This window comes from Tursiops truncatus, chromosome 11, assembly GCF_011762595.2.
Source record: "Tursiops truncatus isolate mTurTru1 chromosome 11, mTurTru1.mat.Y, whole genome shotgun sequence".
Taxonomy (NCBI): domain Eukaryota; kingdom Metazoa; phylum Chordata; class Mammalia; order Artiodactyla; family Delphinidae; genus Tursiops; species Tursiops truncatus.
In genome coordinates, this window is record NC_047044.1 from 23,309,469 (window position 1) to 23,329,807 (window position 20,339).

General features: G+C 39.6%; 1 long non-coding RNA gene across 1 annotated transcript in view; it reads left to right on the plus strand.

The window, feature by feature from the left end:
- The window catches only part of LOC109552922 (uncharacterized), a 617,019-nt gene extending 599,630 nt beyond the window's left edge, over positions 1-17,389 (plus strand). The window contains exons 12-13 of the long non-coding RNA XR_012324243.1: positions 12,936-13,014; positions 16,993-17,389. This is a non-coding gene — a long non-coding RNA (uncharacterized lncRNA). The remainder of the gene's footprint in view (positions 1-12,935; positions 13,015-16,992) is intronic.
- Positions 17,390-20,339: the final 2,950 nt, after the last annotated feature.

A 20,339-nucleotide genomic window follows, 5' to 3' on the forward strand; every position in this document is an offset into this window, starting at 1 on the left:
TAAACAAGGAAACTGGTCTAGAAAGGGCAAAATAACTCAGCCCAAGTCACCCGGAGAACAAAAACCAAAACTTGAACGATGTCTACCTGATTCCAGAACCACTGTGTTTTCCAAGTCCAATAACTATGTGATTTTTAGGTCCTGATACCGCATCCTCTCCATTCTTTCTCCTACATAGTTCTTTAACTTCCAATTCAATGTCATCTACAGTAGTCAACTTTAGCCTATCATCAGCTTCCTCCTGGACTAAAGCAACAGCCTCTCAACTAATCTCCTTGACTCCTTCCTTGGTCTCCTCCATTCCATCCTCCACCTTGCCTAATGAACATTCTAGAGACAGATCTCATACGATCCGCTTTCGTTAAAATCCTTAAAAGGCTCCCAACACCCTTAGGGTCAATTCCAAGGTTTTTAGCATGATCTCATCTTCACCTACCTCCTTAGCTCCATCTTTCGTTCCTCTCATTTTGTGTTCTAGCTGTATTGGATATTTTCTAAGTCCTCAGATATGACACACTCATTTTGCCCACCAGCCTTTGTGCTTGCTGTTTCCTCTACCATTGTCTCTTTACTTTGTTGATTCTTATTATCCTTCAGGACATATTTAATTTATTATTTTTTTCATTGCCTCTGGGAAACTTTTGCTGACCTCCTAGAGTATGTTAGATTCTGCTCAGCACCATGCATTCCCTTCACATCGCATGTCTCTCTGGATGGAGCATTTATCACATCAAAGACTGTTGTATGCCCAGGGAGGGCAGGCATCATGGCAGTCTTGCCTACCAGTGACTACCTAATACTTAGTGTGGTGACTGACACTTCACAGTAGGCACTCATTTTATATTTTTCAAATGCTCAGTGAATTCAAGTTATGCTCCTTGACTGTGAGTCTCCCTGAGTCTCTCTAAGTAGTTGGGAAGTATCATATCATTTGATATAATCCTAAATGAACTAAATGAATAATGAAGAGCTATATACCATAGTTATATGGTATATAGTTAAACAGTTTGTGCAATTACTTATTCACTCTTCTGGTAACACAGCATTTTTTTAGATTATATGACATACATAATGCTGTGCCATGTACTGAGGATATAAAGAAATCATTTCTCCAGGATCCAACAATCTATTATTTAGGGATGTAGGACACACACACACAATATTTACTAAAACGGGAAACATTATAATAATTGCTTTGGAAGGCCAAAGCAGAGGAAGATCAATATTAGTTGGCATGTCAGGGAGTCTGAATGAAAGAAATGGGCCTGGATAAGTAGTTAGGATTGGAGAATCAGAAGGGATTGGGGAAGGTATTCTGGGTGAGGAAAGAGCATGATCAACAACAGTTATAGATGGGAAGTGAGTTAGCTGGAGTGAAGAGTGTGTACAGAGAAATGAGAGGCAGGATTAGACAGATTGGAGGGGGTTTGATTTTATAGAGTCATGAAGCCAAACTGAGGGCTTTGCACTTTACGCTGTAGAAGGCAGTTAAGAATTCTCTTCATGTGGATGTGACATAAAAATATTAATATTTTTGAAAGATGAAATCTTTCCTGAGTCTTTCAGAAAGGCCAAGGTGTTTCTTGTTCTAAGTTCCTACTGATTCTGATGATCATTTTGTAATTGTTGGGTTAGTATTCTTATTTCCCAGTAGACTGGTAACTTCATTGAGTAAAGAAGGATGCAATTTTGTTTCACATCCCCAGTGTCAAGCACATTGCCTGGTACATAGTCAGCATACAATACATACTTACTGAGTGACTCAATGATGAAATGAATTAGTTATCAATCAGGCATCAAGGGGTAATATTTGAAAGTAGGAGAGAAAAGATACAGGAGATTAGTAGGTTAATGACAATAAACTGGGCATGATAGCGTAAATGATTGGAGTGGCTCCACAGGCACCTATGTGACAGATGTTTGGAAGAACTGATTATACCATACGGTTTATGGTAGCCCAAAATGGAGGTCCACCAAGGCAGCTAGAGAAACAGGACAAGATCTTGATTGAGATATCGGGGTTAATCATTCAAATGAAAGCTTTTGCAAGAATGAGGCACGGTTTCTAATGATTCTTATTTGGGCCCTTATCAAAATTTTACAGCAGAACAATCAAAGCAGTGTTATGTAATTAATATAGAAGGGGATATATAAAAAAAATCTTCAGGACATAATGTTAAATAGAATCTACTGAAAAGTTATAGCCCAAATACTGACTTTTTGCCTATGGCCATTGCAATTATAAGAGATTTCGGCTTTGCTTTTGCCTATCTGAATTTTTTCATTTCTCTGAAAAACCATAAATACCTCTCATGTGGTAGTTATGATGAATGCTGATACCATTATAAAACTGTTACAGGGATAATTCAGTACACTCTCTCTGTTTTCTGAAATTGCCTTATCTATTAAGGCAAGATTCCAATTTGGGAGCCACATATACATACGAGAACAAAACCATCTATTTGTGAAATGTGAAGATGAAAAACACGCAAACTATCTATTCTTATGACCCCCAAGCTCCTTTACTTTACAATATTATTTTCAATTACATCCTCAAGTGGCACTTTTATTTTATAATTTAAAAGAGCACACTGGATAATATATAAACCTGAGAGTAGCTTTACTACATCCTAGTCAATGGAAATAAATCCTGCCCCTTTCCACTCTAGTGTACATATCTTGCAAATCTCCGTCAACTGCATGGAGGCATTATGCATATGAGAAGTGGCATTTGTTTTTTTATTACCACTTGGTTGGAGTTCATGCAGGCTTTCTCTGCATACTGGTTTCAGCATACAGTGTGTAAAATGGAATCTTTCCAAATCCCATCCTCTCTGCTTAAGTGTGGGCCTGCCTGTTGCTCACCCTGCAGTTTCTCCTTGGTTTTCAAACATCCTCCCACTGGTCCCTGGTAGAGCAGCTCCAGAGAACAGTACCCTCCCATCAGCTTAGCGAATAGCTGGATTTCCTAGGCAGACCTTTTGGTTGTGAGTAACTGTGTGAACTCCAGTGACTCACACACTCATAATTATGTGAACACAGGGGCTCTCCATCCTGCATTTGTTTTTCACTTCCTGTGGTGTTTAAGTCATAAAGAGAAGACTTTTCCCCATTTTCTAAACCCAAAACAACCTGCTTGGGGCAGCCCTCGCAAGTCCTCTTGTAGGTTTCTGTTTTCCTTGTCCCCGCTGATCCCTCTGGCTTTCAACCAAGGTTTAACCGTAAGACTCTCATCAGAGACCTTAAAGAATAAAGGTTTCCAGCATGTGTACACTATATTAATAAATGAAACCCAACCTTTTAAAAATTACATGGTCAGAAAAACCCATTAGGCTGTAAAAGGGTTGAAGTAAACGTTCGATTTTAATATCTACTGCTGCTTAGATTTTTCTGAACTGAAAAATCCCCGGTGAGCACTTAAAACTTCATTACTCCACTGAAAGGTTGTGAAAGGCTATTCAAAGGTTTTCAGTTTTGTTGAAGTCTAGAGGTTATTACAGCTGGAAAGAATACAAACCCTAATATTACAAGAAATGAAAGGAATGAAATTTATGTTCTTATCTTCCCTGCAGTTTAATCCAGGTCTATTAGATTCATTGGTAAAAATTAGGGCAGGTTGAAAATTTTCCACAGGTTTGATGAAAAATAATATTTGGATATTATGAAAAGTATCGCTGTCTGCATCACACTCAAAGAAATGCTTTATCTCCCAGTCTTCTGGTCCGAAGTTATTTCAAGACCGGCCTCTGCTTGAAGCCCCTTAAACAGCTTCAAAACTCACATTAAAAACTTAGAGCAAAGCTGTGAATCCTATCCCAAAAGCCAACATATGAAATGAAACCTGCAACTCAAACTCATAAATACAAAAACTTGGGGGTTATGTTCTTTTTCCATGACTTTTTAAAAAAGTATCCTATTTTTTTAATGGAGGGAATTTGTCTTAATTTCCTTTTACTTTGCCAAAATTGGTACTGATATATTTAACCAAGTAGTATTAGATGCTCTGTACCTCCCTTATTCTTCTTTCAAAGACCTTTGTGACTCTCTCCAGTCAGTGTCTGTGCTGCGAAGTGGCTTTGAGCTTAATATAACATTATTCTCCATATGTCCTTCTAACCATTCATCCACCTGCCCATCTGTCTATCTGTCCAGCAAACATGCCTGGCACTGTGCTGGGTGCTAGGGAGCCAGGAAAAGATTGCTGACTGTTTTGAGGTGGACAAGTTAACAAATTGTAGCATAACATGGAGTGACGAGTGCTATGCTGGAGGTGTGTTTAAGGAGCACTAAGCTCTCACAGGAAGAGCCTAGCTTTACTACCTGAGAGGAAGGTTTATTTGAGAAGAAGACATTTGGGGGTAGGGGTTCAAAGGATGAGTCATGGAGGAAATGGAGGGGTTCAAAGGGTGAGTCATGGAGGAAAAAGGGAACACCATAAAGGCAATTTTATACTTGGGAAGGCACGGTGGGATATAAAAGCAGAGCATCTATATCAGGTTCAGAATGGGTGAGTGTGGAGGCTTGGCATAAGATGAATCTAAAACAGTGGTCTGGAATGAATGATGAAAGCTATTGTTGAAAGGTGTATTGGATTTGGTTAGGGAATTTTATGTTTTTTTTTTCTAATCGCAAAAATATTGATACAAACTTACTGTAAAAATAGAAAATTTAGAAAAGTATAAAGGGAAAAAAATTTTAAATCATTCATAATCTCATCATGTGGTAGAAATCATTGCTAATATTTTGATGTGTTGTGTTTATTTCCAGGCTTTCTCCCATGCTTTAAAGAATTTTTTTTGTTGAAATCAAATCTTGCACACAATTCTATATATTGTTTTTTTTCCAAATAACATTATAACTAATACATAATTCTGTATTACCCCTTCTTCATAATTGTAGTTTCAATAGTTGCATTGTAATCTACTACAATGAATGAAACTGTTCCTTGGCTGATGGATTTTTTAAAAAAGTTTTTGACATTATAAACAGTTCTGTAAAGACCATTTTTTGCATAAATATTTTTTCTAACTTTTGGATTATTTTCCTAGGCTTTATTCATCAGAAAATGTAAATGAGGCACTTAGCACAGTAGTTGGCTCAAATATTAACAATTATTATTGTCAAAAGTGGAACCATTGGGTAAAAAATAAGAATAGTTTTAAGGGTCCTGATACACATTATTAATTTTTTCAAAATTATTTTAATGAATTATTCTTCTGCAAGAGATAATGTAAATGTCTCTCTTTTATTGTATCTTTACCCACTGTAAATGTTATCACAAAATTATCAAAAATTAGCTTTGTTAATTTGATAGTGAAACATAGCATACCATTGTTTTAATTTATATTTCTTTGGATACCGGTGATGCCAAATATAAATTCAATGTTTATTGACCTTTTGTGTTTTCTCTTCTGTTTTCATGTTCTTTGACCATTGTTTGTAAAGGATTTGGAAAGTCCTGCTAGAAAACTGGGAGTTTATCCAATTGGCAATGGGGAGTCACTGGCAATGGGGAGCTTTTCAAGTTTTTGCAATTGCACAAAAATGACCATCGCAGAAAATAATTCATTGCTCTTCGATTATTAGCTCCATAATAACACTGTTCACATATGGTTTTAAGAGGCATGGTGATAATAACAACATGATAAATAATAATAGTAGCTGCTATTTAGTACATGCCTGCTAAGCAACAGCATTTTGTAGGCATTTCCAGTATTATTTTAATTAATTCCCATAACACTGTAAGGTAGGTATTATAATCTCAGCACCATAGCTTGAAGTTTGAGTGCCAGTTATTCATCTTTCCTCCATCCCAATTCTATTCATTAGAGAACTAAAACAAGGAATACAGCTATATTGTAATAAAATTTCTGTACAACTCTAAGGATATATCTGGGGTTTGCCATATGATATATTTAAATGCTCAACCCTAACATATCTAAAATATAAACTATTTGTACTCTGTTTATACATAGCTACACAAATTGATTTCAAAAATATCATTATTATTGAACCTATTTATAGAGTGATTTAATGGATGACATTTTATGGAAATCTTAGTTAAGTTATATTAAGTAATTAGGCTTGTTTAGGCATGGAAGCCTCAACGATTTCCCCAGGAAATTTCTTAAAACTCCTCAGTTTTAAGAGAGTTTTTGTGGTATATATCCAATTTTAAAAAAGACTGAAGCATATCTAAATCAAGCAAAGAAAAAAAAAATGGTGGGGTGTTCACAGTTCTGGCTTTGAATTACAGTTCATTCTTCAGCATCTAATCATTTTTCATTCAAAAATATAGAGGGAGGAGATTTGGGGATATATGTATATGTATAGCTCATTCACTTTGTTATAAAGCAGAAACACACCATTGTAAAGCAATTATACTCCAATAAAGATGTTAAAAAAATACATATATATATATAGGTTCCTCTTAGGGATTATGAATTGGGTATAGACTTGAAACTTGTCCTCATACAGGAGGAGGTAAGCACAAATGATCTGACAAATTCCATTAGAATTTTAAATGGTAATAAGTACTTTCAAGGAAACCTGCAGGACATCTAAATGAGCTGTAGAGAAGACAGCTCTGAGGAAGCGGTATTTAGCCTGAGTTCCAAAGGATGAGTTAGAAATAGCCTGACCTATATTAGGGAGAAGGTGTTTGGGGAGAGGTCAGGAGCAGAGAAAAATGTGGAGGGTTTGAGGAAGTGAAAGATGAGTGTGGTTGGAACTCAGGCTAGGCGGAGAATGAAAAGGAAGTAGATCATGCAAGACCCTGTGGGATGTTGGCATTTCTGGATTTTACTCTAATGATAAAAGCAAAGAGACATTTCTCATTATTATTATCATCATCATCATCATTAATTAATTTATTTTTAGCAGAGGAGTGAAGAATGCCTCCACTATTTGGTATATATGTAGGTGAAAGAAGTGGTATTGGCAGGAAATGAGAAAGGGCTTTTATTCTGTTTTAATTACTGTGATCAAACTTCCTAAAAATAATAGGGACCCACGGCTTAACAAAAGTTTTTTTCTGTGCTGCTGCAGGAACAAGAGTCCAACTGGTAGTTGTTGACATTTCTGGGAAATTATAATAACAATAGGGAGGATATTTTACAATTGGGACTTGTCAGGAAAATAGTATTTCTATGATACCTTTATGTGCCGCAGGCTAGGGGGTCTGGACTTGATTCTTCTGGCCATAGGGTGACATTGGAAGTTTGTAGGCAGAAAGTGACGTGATCCGGTGTGTTCTAGTGAGGTGATTGGAGGCACTGAGGGACTGGATTGCAGAAGAATGAGACAGCAGTTAGGAGTTTACTTTAGGCGTCCAGGCAAGAGCTGATGAGATTTGGCTAAGACACTGGGGTGGGTTTCATTTACATGTTCCTGAGCGAACGTGTATTCTTCTCACACATGGTCATAAGTATCTGGGAAAATGTTACTATTTATGTATGGTTAGGGCAGATCTACAAAGAATCTGAATAAACGCTCCTTTTCCAAGAAGCTGGGTGGCATATGGATCACTCTTGTCTGTGAATTTTTATACTTTATTAATTGTGTCAGCAAGTATAAATCAAGCCCCAATTACCTATACCAATAGATACTGGAGTCATAATTGTCTACCTGAAACAAGGTAGGGGTAATTATGCTGTTAATGCCATTTGTACAACAAAAGTCAAAGTTCTCAGCAGCAGCAGCTTCTGTATGACTGCCAAAGAGTCTTCCGTTTTTGACAGGGCAAACTTCAAGTGTGGGTAGTCAACCACACGCCTTGAGGGGTAGAAAGGAGGTATCTTTTGCAAGCAGAGCCATATGTCTGGAAGGTTGATGTCTGGAACACCATCCTCAGTGATTCTCTTATACCTTTGCTCTAAGCATTGCATTTCCTCTATGGTCCTTCGAGAATGGGAATTTATCTGGTGGGGAAAATCACTGGGTTGTGTCTATAGCACAAAAATACAGTGAGTTAATTAGGTTGCTCTTCTTGCTTGCTTTGGAGACAGTGATTGTGACTGTATTGCTATGGGATAGGGGACAGGGAGAACTGGTACAGAGAAGAAAGGGGACACTGAAATAAAGTGACTGATATAGAGAAAGGAAGAAGTAGGAATTTGGGGGGGAAATGCTGTCAGCTCATCCATAGTTTTGACTAGGTCTGGCCCTGGTAACTAAGTTAATCAATATTGTATATGTTGTAACTCAGATCATCTCAGAGTTAGAAAGGATATTAAATATCACTTTATCCAAACCTCATCTATTACATGAGAATTACTTACAACACTCCTAACAAGTGACCATGTACCTTTTCCTTGAACACTTCAAGTGGCATGCATCCCTTGACTTCCCCAGGCAACCTGTTCCCACTGAGGCCAAGACTTGAATTTCATTATAAATTGTTCCTTATGAGGAGCCCAGATTTGTGTTCTTGAAACTTTGTTTTGACTTCCAGACCCACACTTTCTTCAATTATTCATATTTGTATTTTCTTTTTTTCTCCCTCCTTCCCTTTTTCCCTCTTTACCTTTCTCCATCCTTCCTTAAAAAAAGCACCAAGCATTGGGCACAGAACAAGTTTAATTTTTCCTACATGCAATCCAAGTATTAAAGACATATCATCACAGCCTCTCAAGTCCTCTCAAGAGTTGAGCTCCTTGTTTTATTTGTTTTTCAATCACAGTCAAATTACTTTAAATTTCGTATTATAAATGCAATCTACTGGTTGTGCCTATATTTCACAGTAGGGTGGCAGATTGTCTAAAAGCATTCAGTAGGGGAATATTCATTTCAACCCAAACAAGATAAAGTGTATGCTCTTGCGAGTTTCCTTTGCCTCCCAAGTATTTGATTATGCTCCACAGGTGATAGAAAACTTGTTTTGATAGCTTCTTACAGAAAATAACTACACCTCAGTTGCAAGTTATTGGAATCCCAATTATAAGTTGTTCCTTTAATAACGCGACATTTTTGCCTTTTTCAGATTATCTGCTTCTCAAGGATATTACTATAAGAAAACAAGTAACTTTGTTGTGATTGTATAGATTTTCTTTTACCAGAATGATAACTTTAAAGGTACCAAACAAATTAATGGTCTTATGAGCTGGATGTTCTCTGCTGGATTGCTTGGCACATAAAATACCCTTCTCCCAAACTTTCGGGACCTAAAAGTGCACACTCACACTCTCTCTACAGATGTCTGTGAACAAATCAGATGCTTGAGGTGACTTCCAAAGTGTCAGATGCTTCACTATGAGGCCTGGGTCAACTCATCTAGCATATTTAGAAATCCTCCTAATAGCAAATGTGTTTTTGCTTTGAAATTAAATGCCAGTCATATGCCAAACCAATCATATGCCAATGCCAAACATATAAAGTTCCAATTTCCACAACTTTGTAGCTATTTCTCTTCTCACTTGACTTTCATTTTATATAAGCTTTCTTAAATTTTATGATTAATTTACTGTGTATATTCTCACAACTTAGTTTTCTCTCTCTTTGACATCAGAAGGCCTTCCTCTCACTGATAGCCAATTTACTAAATAACATTTCTTTCCACCTGCAAAACTCACTTCATTCTATAACTTTTCTAGACTGAACTTGATCCTGTCCAGAAAACTTGATCCTGTCCTCTATTGCCAGAGGCGAGGAGAGGCAAAAACAGAAAAAATAAAAAATAAAATAATCATAATTGATCCAAACATCATATAAATATGTAATGACTTTATATACACTATCTCATTTGCCAGGGATTGTCTAGGGAGGCTGCGTGAATCTGTCACAGCCAGTGAGACACAGAGTGAAATCAGCTAGGAGCTGTCTGAGAGAGCTTATGCTGCTGGTAAAATGCTGGACCAGTAAGAGAGGCTTTTTTTTTCCTCTTTTCCTTCCTTTATCTTGTGGTGCTATAGTATAAGAATGTGACGCTTCGAGTTTCAGTGGCCATCCTTTAGCCATAATGGAGCTACTGCTAATGATACACAGTTGATGGCAGGAGAGAAAAGCAGAAAGAACCTGCTTCCTGGTGACATCATGAAGGTGCTGTATCTGCTAGCTCTTGTTACTCCAAAAATATTGCTTAAAACAATAACCATTTATTTAGCTCAAGATTCTATAGGGGGCAGTTTGGGCTGGCTGAGCTGAGTGGGTCTTCAGGACTCAGCTGGTCTGATTCGTGCATCCATGGTCAGCTGCCAGGTCAGTTGAGAGTTGGTTGGTAGGCAGGGGTGGGGAGAGTACACAGCTAGAATGGCCCGTTTCTACTCACATAGTGTCTCACCTCCTGTAAGTTAGTCCAGGAATATTATGGTTAGTTGGAGTACAAGAGTAAAAGTGGAAGTGCATAAAGTCTCCTGAAGCCTAGTCTCAAAACTTGTCCAACAGTTCTTCTGCTGCATTCTATTAGTTCAAGAAGGCGACAAGGCAATCCAGACTCAAGAGGTGATAAAGGCTCAGTCTCTTGGAAGGAGCTACAAAGAATTATACCCATTTTTCCATCTGCCACAAATACCAAATCAACGCTGGGACCACTCACCTTTGGACCAATGCATATCTTTATGGGTTAAACTACCACCAGGCAGTTTTTCTGTTATTTTCTGCCAACATATTCTAACGGATCCAAACTGTCCTCCAACATTCCAGCAGCTGACTCTTAAGCTGAAGAAGTAGCCTTCACTCTAGACAAAATTACAAGTTAAACTCTTTAATTTTCAGAACAAAAACACCCTGCATACTACTTGGAGGGCTGATATACTGAGAAAATTATCCTCCTTTCAATCAACACCACAGAAAATTTGCATTTCTGGGGAGTGTGAGTGATTTCCACTTTTAATTGTCTTCCACACAGTTCTTGTCAAAGATGAGCTGAGACAGTCAGCATCCCATAGGGATTACCTGTTATATCTTCTTCTTCTAGATTCTGTAAGCCTCAATTTATTCTGCCTTGCTTTCCAGGTAGCTGTTTGCATGTTGGTCTCTCCCATTAGGTAGCAAGGAGTAGGGTGGCCAAAACTGTGTTATATTCATTCTTCCTCCATCACTCCCTGTTCCTGGCACGTCTCCTTCCCCAGCTTCAGCACTCATGGCTCCCTCTGGCAAGTAGCAGGTACTCAGAGTTTTGTTGAATTGAATAATAGGATAAAAGCTGATAATACCATATTAAAGACTCTAGAGAGTCATTGGTGTTAAAATGTATCTACTCTTAAAATTCAAGGTAAAGGGGTTGTAAGTAAAGTATATCTCACTCTGAGTTTGTAGTAACTGTGTTTCTAGTGTCTGTAAACTTGGTGCTTTAACATCTGTCCTGCAGGCATGTGTTGGACATGCCTTATTCTGGACAACCTGATAATAAGTCTGTGTCAGTCTACCTTGACCTCCTGACTTCCTGGTCAACCCCCCACCTCCTCCTCCAGAGAAATTCTCCTCCTGGGGACGTGCTTTTCAAATATAAACCAAACAATCCGGAGTCCACACCCCCAGCTGCCTTCCTTTTTGGGCTCTTAGTCTCTGAGCCACTATCTACCGGCCCTAATCACCCCAGAGGAAGGTACCAGATAACCAGGAACAGCCGCCATGCTCCAGAACCCACTGAAAATATTCAAACTAGCCAATCCTAAACCTGCTTACTCTGCCTTGTCTTTTCATTCCCACAATAAAAGCTCACGCTCATCATGCCCGCCTCTCTGCCTTATAACCGACACCAGGCCTTTCTCATATGGCCTTCCATAGCGTGATGTGCACTCCCTCTTTTGGGATCTGTGAGTATAATAAAATATCTTTTCAATGACAATCATCTCCTGCTCTGTTGGCCTTATAATGCTTATATTATAATAATACCTACTGAAACAGAGTTGATTGTTCCATACCTGACCAATATGCAGCCAGAGTCTGAAGTGGAGAAATAAAGGTTTTCTTTTTCCTTAAGAGGACTGGAAACAGAAAAAAAGTTTAAGGAAAATAGAATTTATGGGCTCTTAGAAGAAGAAGAAAAAACAATATTTGTCAGCAAAATGAGCACTGGATAAGGGCTCTACACACGTGGAGTGAGAAAGGGGAAACACAAAAGGGAACAAAAAGGAACAGGGGAAAATATAAAGCTACTCTGACCATTTTGCCACTGTGTCTTAATATACTTGCTGAATATGTGAATTGGGGCTTGGAGGAGCTTGTTTTCTGTATTTCTCCTTCCTGAGCTTCAAAAAATCCCACAGTAATTCCCATGGCAGCCAAGGCTGAGAACCAGTGTACTAGAGTCTTCCTATTCAAAGAGGGATCCTTGGGCCAGCAAGGTTGGGCAACACCTTGGGGACGTGGTGTCCTATTGCCAGCTTGCACAGGCTTCAAAAAGCCAATTGTACACATCTCTTTCCAACATCACCTTCACTGGCATGATGCTGACAGCTTGAAATAGGCCATGGTGGGAGTAATTATACCATGGGAATTGGAAAATGCCCTTCTGATCCCTGGCCCCAGAGCCAGCTGTTAAGTATTTACCAGCATTCCACTTCTTAGGGGCTTGTAAAAAATGCAGCATCTCCAGCTCCATCCCAAATCTACAGAATTAAATGAACATTTTAACAAAATCCCCAGGTAATCCACATGCATATTGAAGTTACAGAAGCACTGATAAAGTCCAAATCCTTGACACAGCTTTCAAGGCCCTTCAAAATGCAGCTTCATATCCTCCCACTACCCATTTCCAGACACATGAAATCCCCCTCACTAAACGCCCTCCAAAATCCTGGATTCTCACAACTCCCCATGCTTTTCCCTTAGCCTGGGAAACCCATTTCTTTCTTTGCTTTCACTGCTAAAATCAAATACCATCTCTTCCAACTGTGCAGGCAGAAATAATGATTCTGGTTTTTTTGCTCCCTAACTTGTCACATAGCACTCTCTCAGGGTAATTCTTTTATTTTATTGTCCTATTCCATTTACAGATCAGTCTCTGTGACTTGCAAGATCCCCCAAAGGCAGGCACTGTGACTTCATCTCTGAATCCCTACAAACCAGCACATAGTAGGTGCTCAGCAAATATTTGTTAAATCTCTAAATTGCTTCATCAAAGAGATGTAATCTAAAAGTTTTGAAATTCTAGTCAGTTCTGATAACATATGCATCTAGGACAAATGTGCAAACCTCAGGAACAGGCATAAATGACAAAAATAAAAAGGGCTTTTCTGCTACAATTTGTTCCTAAGTACTTAGGAATAACTGAAAACTAAAGGCCATTTCTGCTTGTTTTGTTGAATAATACATCTGCAAACTAGAAAACTGCATGTCTATTTTATTTACCAGCACAAACGCCCATTTGCTCACACACAGAGCTGTTTGCAAGCAAATTTTGTTCCCATGCAAAACAAATGTAGATTTGGCATTAAACAAGTGCCAATTATTTCGTGACTGTGGAAGGGAAAGGAAGGGTGATTTAACAGAGACTCTGGACTAGGAAGCAGAGAAGGCGGCCTAGCTCAGCTGCATGGGGCTTTCTCATCACACGGAGTGAATGTTTAATCTGCTTAATTGGGTGGGCATTCATTGCCGATGAGCAGGGACCCAGTGTTCCATGTCATTTTCTTTCTCTACGAGATGGCTGCTGTGACCTTCAGCAGTCTCCTCTGCTTGCTGCTGGAAAATAGGAAGCTAATTTGGGCTTGTTCTCATGTTTCTTTCATGCGGTGGAGAGAATTCGTTTGATAAGCCCTATGTCAGTTTTTATTGTGAGGCCTGATTACTGTGATTAATTTCAACACAACTAGTTACCGTTTATTAAGGACCCACTAGGTGCCAGGCGCTAAACAGAGAAGCTTCAAGCGCCCTGTCTCGGGGAAGTTTTAACCCTCACCACAACCCCGTAAGTGACGCTGTATTGGCCTTTTCTGAGGATCAGGAAACTTGAGGTTCGGTGTTGAGTCACGTACTGGTGAGTGGCACAGACCGAACTGTACATCAAGTCTGTTGGCTGTAACCAACCCTGGCATCTTATTCTTTCCACTGTGCCGTGGTCCCTCAATTTAATGAAAACTACCTAATTAATCATTTTCACAGCTTGACCGTGTCAGCAACTGCTCTGGAGAAGAACTTTATTCCTTTCTTTTGGCTGTCTTAGTGGAAAGAAGCAAAGTCTGCTTTTCTGGCAACTCTACCTGCCTTTTTCCTCCTGCCCTCTTCTCTCCACACCCACCCCATTCCCAGGAGTTTGGGGTCTCCTGGGCTCCCACTTCACTTCCCAATGCAATCCTGCAGCCTTCTGTTCTGGGCATGTTCTGCCTCTTCCTTGAGTCCCCAGCTTGCACTCCCTGCTTATACAAAGCTCCCTTCCTTCCTCCCTGCCCCTGCCACACACGCAGACACTGAACACTTAACTTGTCTCCAGTCTCATACTCCAAGCATTCCAAGCCACAACAGCAAAAATGATGAACTATTTCCTGCTCAGGTCCTCACGAGTTTCAAATGACTTACATTTAGTTCTGCAAAGAGTTATACATTCGGCAAAAGTGTACTGTGTGCCATTGGGTGTCAGGTACTGTTACAGGCTCTGGATATTCAGCAGTCAACAGCACAGAAGGTCCCTGCCCTCATGGAGCTTATTTGAGTACCTGCTATACAGCGAGCACTGTTCTGTGATCTGAAGGTACAAATAAGACGAAGGCTTAGCATGTGGGCTTGGGGGTTCACAGATAACTGAAAAAACATAGTTTAACTTCCACTGGAGGAAATTATATACAGTGTTTATTGAGCATTTATTATGTATCAGTTACATTTCTAGGCCCTTTCTAGATATTATATTAACTACATTTCATAACTTACCCCATAGCATTGGCTGCTAGCATTATCCTAATTTTGAAAAAGAGGAAATTTGTGACAGAGAGAAGTAAAGTAACTTGTCTACAGCCCCACAGCTAATGAATGGTGGAGATAAGATTAAGAAGAGGAAATCTGAATGTGGAGCTGAAGCTCTTCATTCCACTAAGAATCTCTCTCAAAGAAAATATCTTAATGTGGAAAACCTTTCATGAGTAAAGATGTGTATATAGATGTATTTATAAGGGCAGGAATTTGGGGATCACCAGCATGTCTAACCACAGAAGAATGTTAAGGGAATGGTAGTACACTGAAATTCTGAGGAATTTCAATAATCATTCGGAAACTCAGTAACAGCCACACCATTCTCCCCAGTGCCAGCATCTGTAGGAACCTGGCAGTATCTCCTCAAGGCAGAGTAGTGTCAGATGCCTAGATTTTTATAATATTTTTCTGCTCCTGGTTTCATGCTTTCTGCAGTCTCAGCTATTTTTCCATTCTTATTTTTTTTCTCATAGATAAACATTCCCGCAGATATATATATATGAACTATATGTAATTTGAGCTGTTCAAAACACAAAGCTGAACATAATTGGTGGCACTGTAAATCTTGGAATCACAAAGAACCATCTAAGGTACCAGAACAAGATAGTTTCTGGGACCTTTCCTCCACTTAATTACATGGGTTTCCATAGCAATGGAAAAAAGGAGCAGAAAAGAGATGGTAGAAGACTCTGGTATTGGGATTCACATAGTCTTGGTGAAAGTTTCTTTGAGTCAGACTTCAACTGGACCTTGCCTTATTACCAATAGCCCAAGATTATTCCAGTCAGTCTCTTTCGTATTATCCCATGGATGATGAAGAAAATGAAAAACGGAAGAAAAAGTGAGATTCGTGCCAGTGATACCATAAAATGGAACACGATGGGACTTTCAACAATTTTATTATGGTGACAATATAATAAAATAGCAAATTTTTATTATGTAGAGTAAAGTCATAAAAGTAGAATAAAAGATTGTATAGGATAAGCTGAAGGCCAGATTTGTGCTTAACCTCTGGCAAATGTATCAGGTTTTATGATAATACATTTTGAACATCACTCAAATTGGTAACTTGATCCAAGAGTTCTAACTGGTCTTTTCTTTGCCGGTTTTTCTAACCTTGTTATAAATTTTTGTATCTCAAAATGCCTTTAACTTTATTTTAGAGAACAGTAGGGTATAAATTAATTAACGGAAACATTATTTTTCTATCTCTTACTTCCTTTCACACATTCTTTGACCTATTCTGGGCTCTAGTGATTTCCCTCTTCTCAGTAGAATTCTGCTTTCTCAGATCTAAAGAATTATTATTATTTTTTGACAGATAGTAAACCATCAGGAGTTGAGAGGAAGAAAATGCTGAAATTACTTGCCTTTGGTGTCAAGTTTCAGATGAAGTCAAAGTGGGGGAAAGAGGAGTGTGGGAGAGCTGATGTCCTGAAACGGGCAAAAGCTAGATAGCTGAACCCGGTGTCTGAGTTCTAAGAGCAAAGACCATGGTGTTAGACAGGAATTGGCTGGGGACTAGAGTCAGAGGTCATGATGGGAATTGCAAAATTGAGAGTCAGGTAGCCAAATTAAGTAAAGAGTAAAAAATAAAGTGAATTCTCAAGGCAAGACCCTGAGAGTCAGAGTGAAGGTGCTAGAAAGGCAAAGGCAAGATTCTCTGAGGTTCATTAGGGCTGCAGTTGTCTTTGCCTTCACCGAAATGTTTGCCTTTTCCCCATTTCTTGGGGCCTCATGAGCTGGGCACTGTGACTGCGTCTTCCTGTGGCTTTCATAGATTCATCCTTTGGAAGCATTTTAACTTTGGGCCAGTTGTTGATTATGCATTATGGTCGTGTACTCTTTGTGTAGTCAGTCCCGTGCCTCAAGGCTTTCAGGGAAAGAGGCTGGAGTATGTAATAATGGACTGATTATTCTAAACAGGATCTAAGTTAGCTCTTTGTCTCTCCCTTGCCCCTGTGGATGGCACATGAAAGCACACATTGAAAAGAAGCACTTTTCATCCCCAAACTGGCCCCAAGCAATTTCTGTGAAATGGTTGTCACTTTACAACAAATGGGCCCAGCATCACTCATAATATTAATAAAATAATTATGCAAAGTATTTGCTTTTCAAGTTGACTGATCATTTTCTCTTTTCCTTTAGACATCAGAAAGAACTAGTTCCTTGCTTCCCTGGGGGCACAGTGGTTAAGAATCCACCTGCCAATTCAGGGGACATGGGTTCAATCCCTGGACCGGGAAGATCTCACATGCCACAGAGCAACTAAGCCTGTGTGCCACAACTACTGAGTCTGTGCTCTAGAGCTAGCGAGCCACAACTACTGAACCCGCGAGCCACAACTACTGAAGTCCACGCACCTACAGCCCATGCTCCGCAACAAGAGAAGCCACCGCAATGAGAAGCCTGCGCACCTCAACAAAGAGTAACCCCTGCTTGCCACAACTAGAGAAAGCCCGCTCATAGCAGTGAAGACCCAACACAGCCAAGAATAAATAAATAAAATTTAAAAAAAAAAGTAGCTCCTACTACTGATTTTAAAATGTACCACCCACCAGGTCTCCCTTGGAAATTCTAGCAGTTTATGCATTTTATCCTGTGATGAAAACATCCAACATCTATGTTTGTTTATTCATTCATTTGTTCATGCATTTATTCATATACCTAAGAGACACCACTTAGTGAAAACTGTGATGCGATGGGCACTATATCAGTTTCTTTATAACTTATTAAATACTAAGGAGCTACTACGTGTCAGTCACCATCCTAGTTTCCATAGATCAAAAGACCATCCTGAAAAGTTCATGGGAGAAGAATAAATAAGTTGAATAATGTTACAGTGGGGACCTAAAAGCAGACATGGACAGTAATTCCTGGGGTCTGAAGAAACCAGGTTTCATAAAGGAGTTTTGAAAGGGTTAGGTGTTGACCAAACTTCTGATAACTAAACAAAAACCAAAAAAACAAAAACAAAGTTTTCAAACTTTAGCAGGGGAGGACCAAAAGATTAAAGAGAACTTGTCCTTAAGCAACTAAGCTGCTATCCCAATAGAAAACTGAAGTCATTCGCTGGAGTGGAAGTGCAGTCAGATAAAAACAGAGGAGGGCTTCCCTGGTGGCGCAGTGGTTGAGAGTCTGCCTGCCAATGCAAGGGACACGGGTTCGTGCCCTGCTCTGGGAAGATCCCACATGCCGTGGAGCGGCTAGGCCCATGAGCCATGGCTGCTGAGCCTGCACGTCCGGAGCCTGTGCTCCGCAACGGGAGAGGCCACAACAGTGAGAGGCCCGTGTACCGCAAAAAAAAAAACAAAGCAGAGGAGGTTGAAGACTGGAAGTATAAAATCTACCCACAGAAATGGTCAGGGAAGCAGATTTTTTGAGAAGGGACTCTAGTCACTAAGAAGAAAGTCACTGCCTGTCACTGTCCTATAGCAGGAACCATTGATAACACATGCTATTATCTTAAGGAGCTAATGGATTAACAGAATTCTCATTAGACTGGCATCTGGGGGCCATTCTAATATCATATCATCTGTCACCTCTTAGCTTCTTAGGAGGAATCCACCACTCAGGGTGGTTTTTAATAGGTGAAAACAACTAAAGGCACCTTCCTTAAGTAGGTAGAATGGAGGTGACATGACATTGCTCAATTTCTATAGACAAATAAAATCCAAGAATATGGAGTTTAGACTGATGATTTTTGTACACAGAAATCTGTTAGTAGGCTGTTAAGGAGAGTCTAGATTAAATGTCTTAAGGTCTGAGTAAAAGTTGTGACAAAGAACATTGGATGGAAGGAATGTGTGAAGACATTTATCAGATATTATGATCAAGGTTTGATGGCGTGTAGGATATAGGTGGCAGGAAGCAAAGGAAGGGTGTTGTTGAGGTTCTTTGCATGGGAGACTTCATAAACTAAAATTTGGGTATTTAGCCCTTCAGGCTGGCCTTGTGCCCTATTAGTCTTAATTAACTGGGTTCATCTGGAGAAGCAGTTCCCCTGCTGGTATGCCACCATGACCTCTGCTGCTTTCTCCAGCTGACGCTTGCTGTGCTGCCACCTTTTCCCTGCAGCCCCGTTTTGGCCCAGGGAAGAATGTTTAGGCTGCTGGCTCAGTGGCTACTCTAAGACTGCTGTTCAGTGACATGGCAGCACTCTTCCCCTTCTGCCAGGCACCAGCTGCTGCCTTGCTGGGAAAATAAGAACTTAAAATCATTCTTGGCTGCGTCTTCAGTTCCTTCACAGCACTGAACTCATAGACTTTTATATCCAATCCCACCCTCCCCACCCCACCTGCATTTTCTTGACTGATACTATAAGATTGCAACTGCTACCTTCTGGCAAACATGACTTTTCTAGTCTTTGCTTCTTCTTGTCTTTTGCAATGGGTATCTTATTTTGGAAGTTAACAAATGTGTGTTGGGTGCCCATTGGAACCATGCCAGACTTATGTAAGATGCTATGGATACAAAGATGAATAAGGCATATGCTGACCTTAAGGCTCTCCCAGGCTGTTGGGAGAATCAGGGTATTAAGATAGAGTATAAGTACAACAGTGGGAAGTAGAGGATGGAGGCACTGTGAATAGATGATATTGGTTGAATAGTAGGGGGACTGTCTAGAAAAGCTTCCCAGAGTACTAGGCATCCAAGATTGGAGAGGCATCATTGAGACATGGAAATGTTGCTTAGGTAAGAGCAGAAGTGGAATGGTGATGCAGGGTCAATAGGGTAAAAGAATGTATGTTCAGAAACAAGAAATAGTGCTGCTAGTCTAGGGACCAACAAGCAGTTCCATATGTCTCTAATGTAGAGTACAGGTGACTGAGGATGGGGAGAGTTTTAGGAGAATATTGAGGGATAAGTCTAGGGGGAGAGAAAAGTGATAAATCATTAATAGGCTTGAATATCATGATTTGGAGTTTGGAATTTATCCATGAGATAACAGGAGGACCTTAACCTTTACTCATTTAAATAGGGGTGTGATGTGGCCAGATTTGCTTCTTAGAACTTATTTGACTACAATGTGGAAAGTCAAGATGAGGGCATGGGATTCTGTTAGGAGGCTATGGCAGCCAGCCCAAGTAAGAGCTACGGAGAATTACACAAAGGAAGCAGCATTGGGAAAAACATGGAGTGAAGAGGTTTATAAGAAGGTAGATTTAATGAGAGTTGGTGACTGACTGGATTGGGAAAGAAAAGGAGAACAACAGTGTCTCTAGGTTATTTCTTGGGCTATAGAGCTTGACCCTGTCTTTGAAAATAAGTTCCAAAAAATATACTTAAACTCATCGCCACATTAATCCCCTGAGACATGAAATTTAACTTCCCTCATACTCCTTGTTTCGAGTCTTGTAGTTTTTGTTTGTTTTTGGAATAATGTCCTCTAATAATATTAAGTATACTTTTGAACACCAAAGGAGATTCTGTCAGTGGCAAAAATCAAGCATCCTGATGAGTTTTTATGGATTATCAGTGGCAACAGGAGCCCT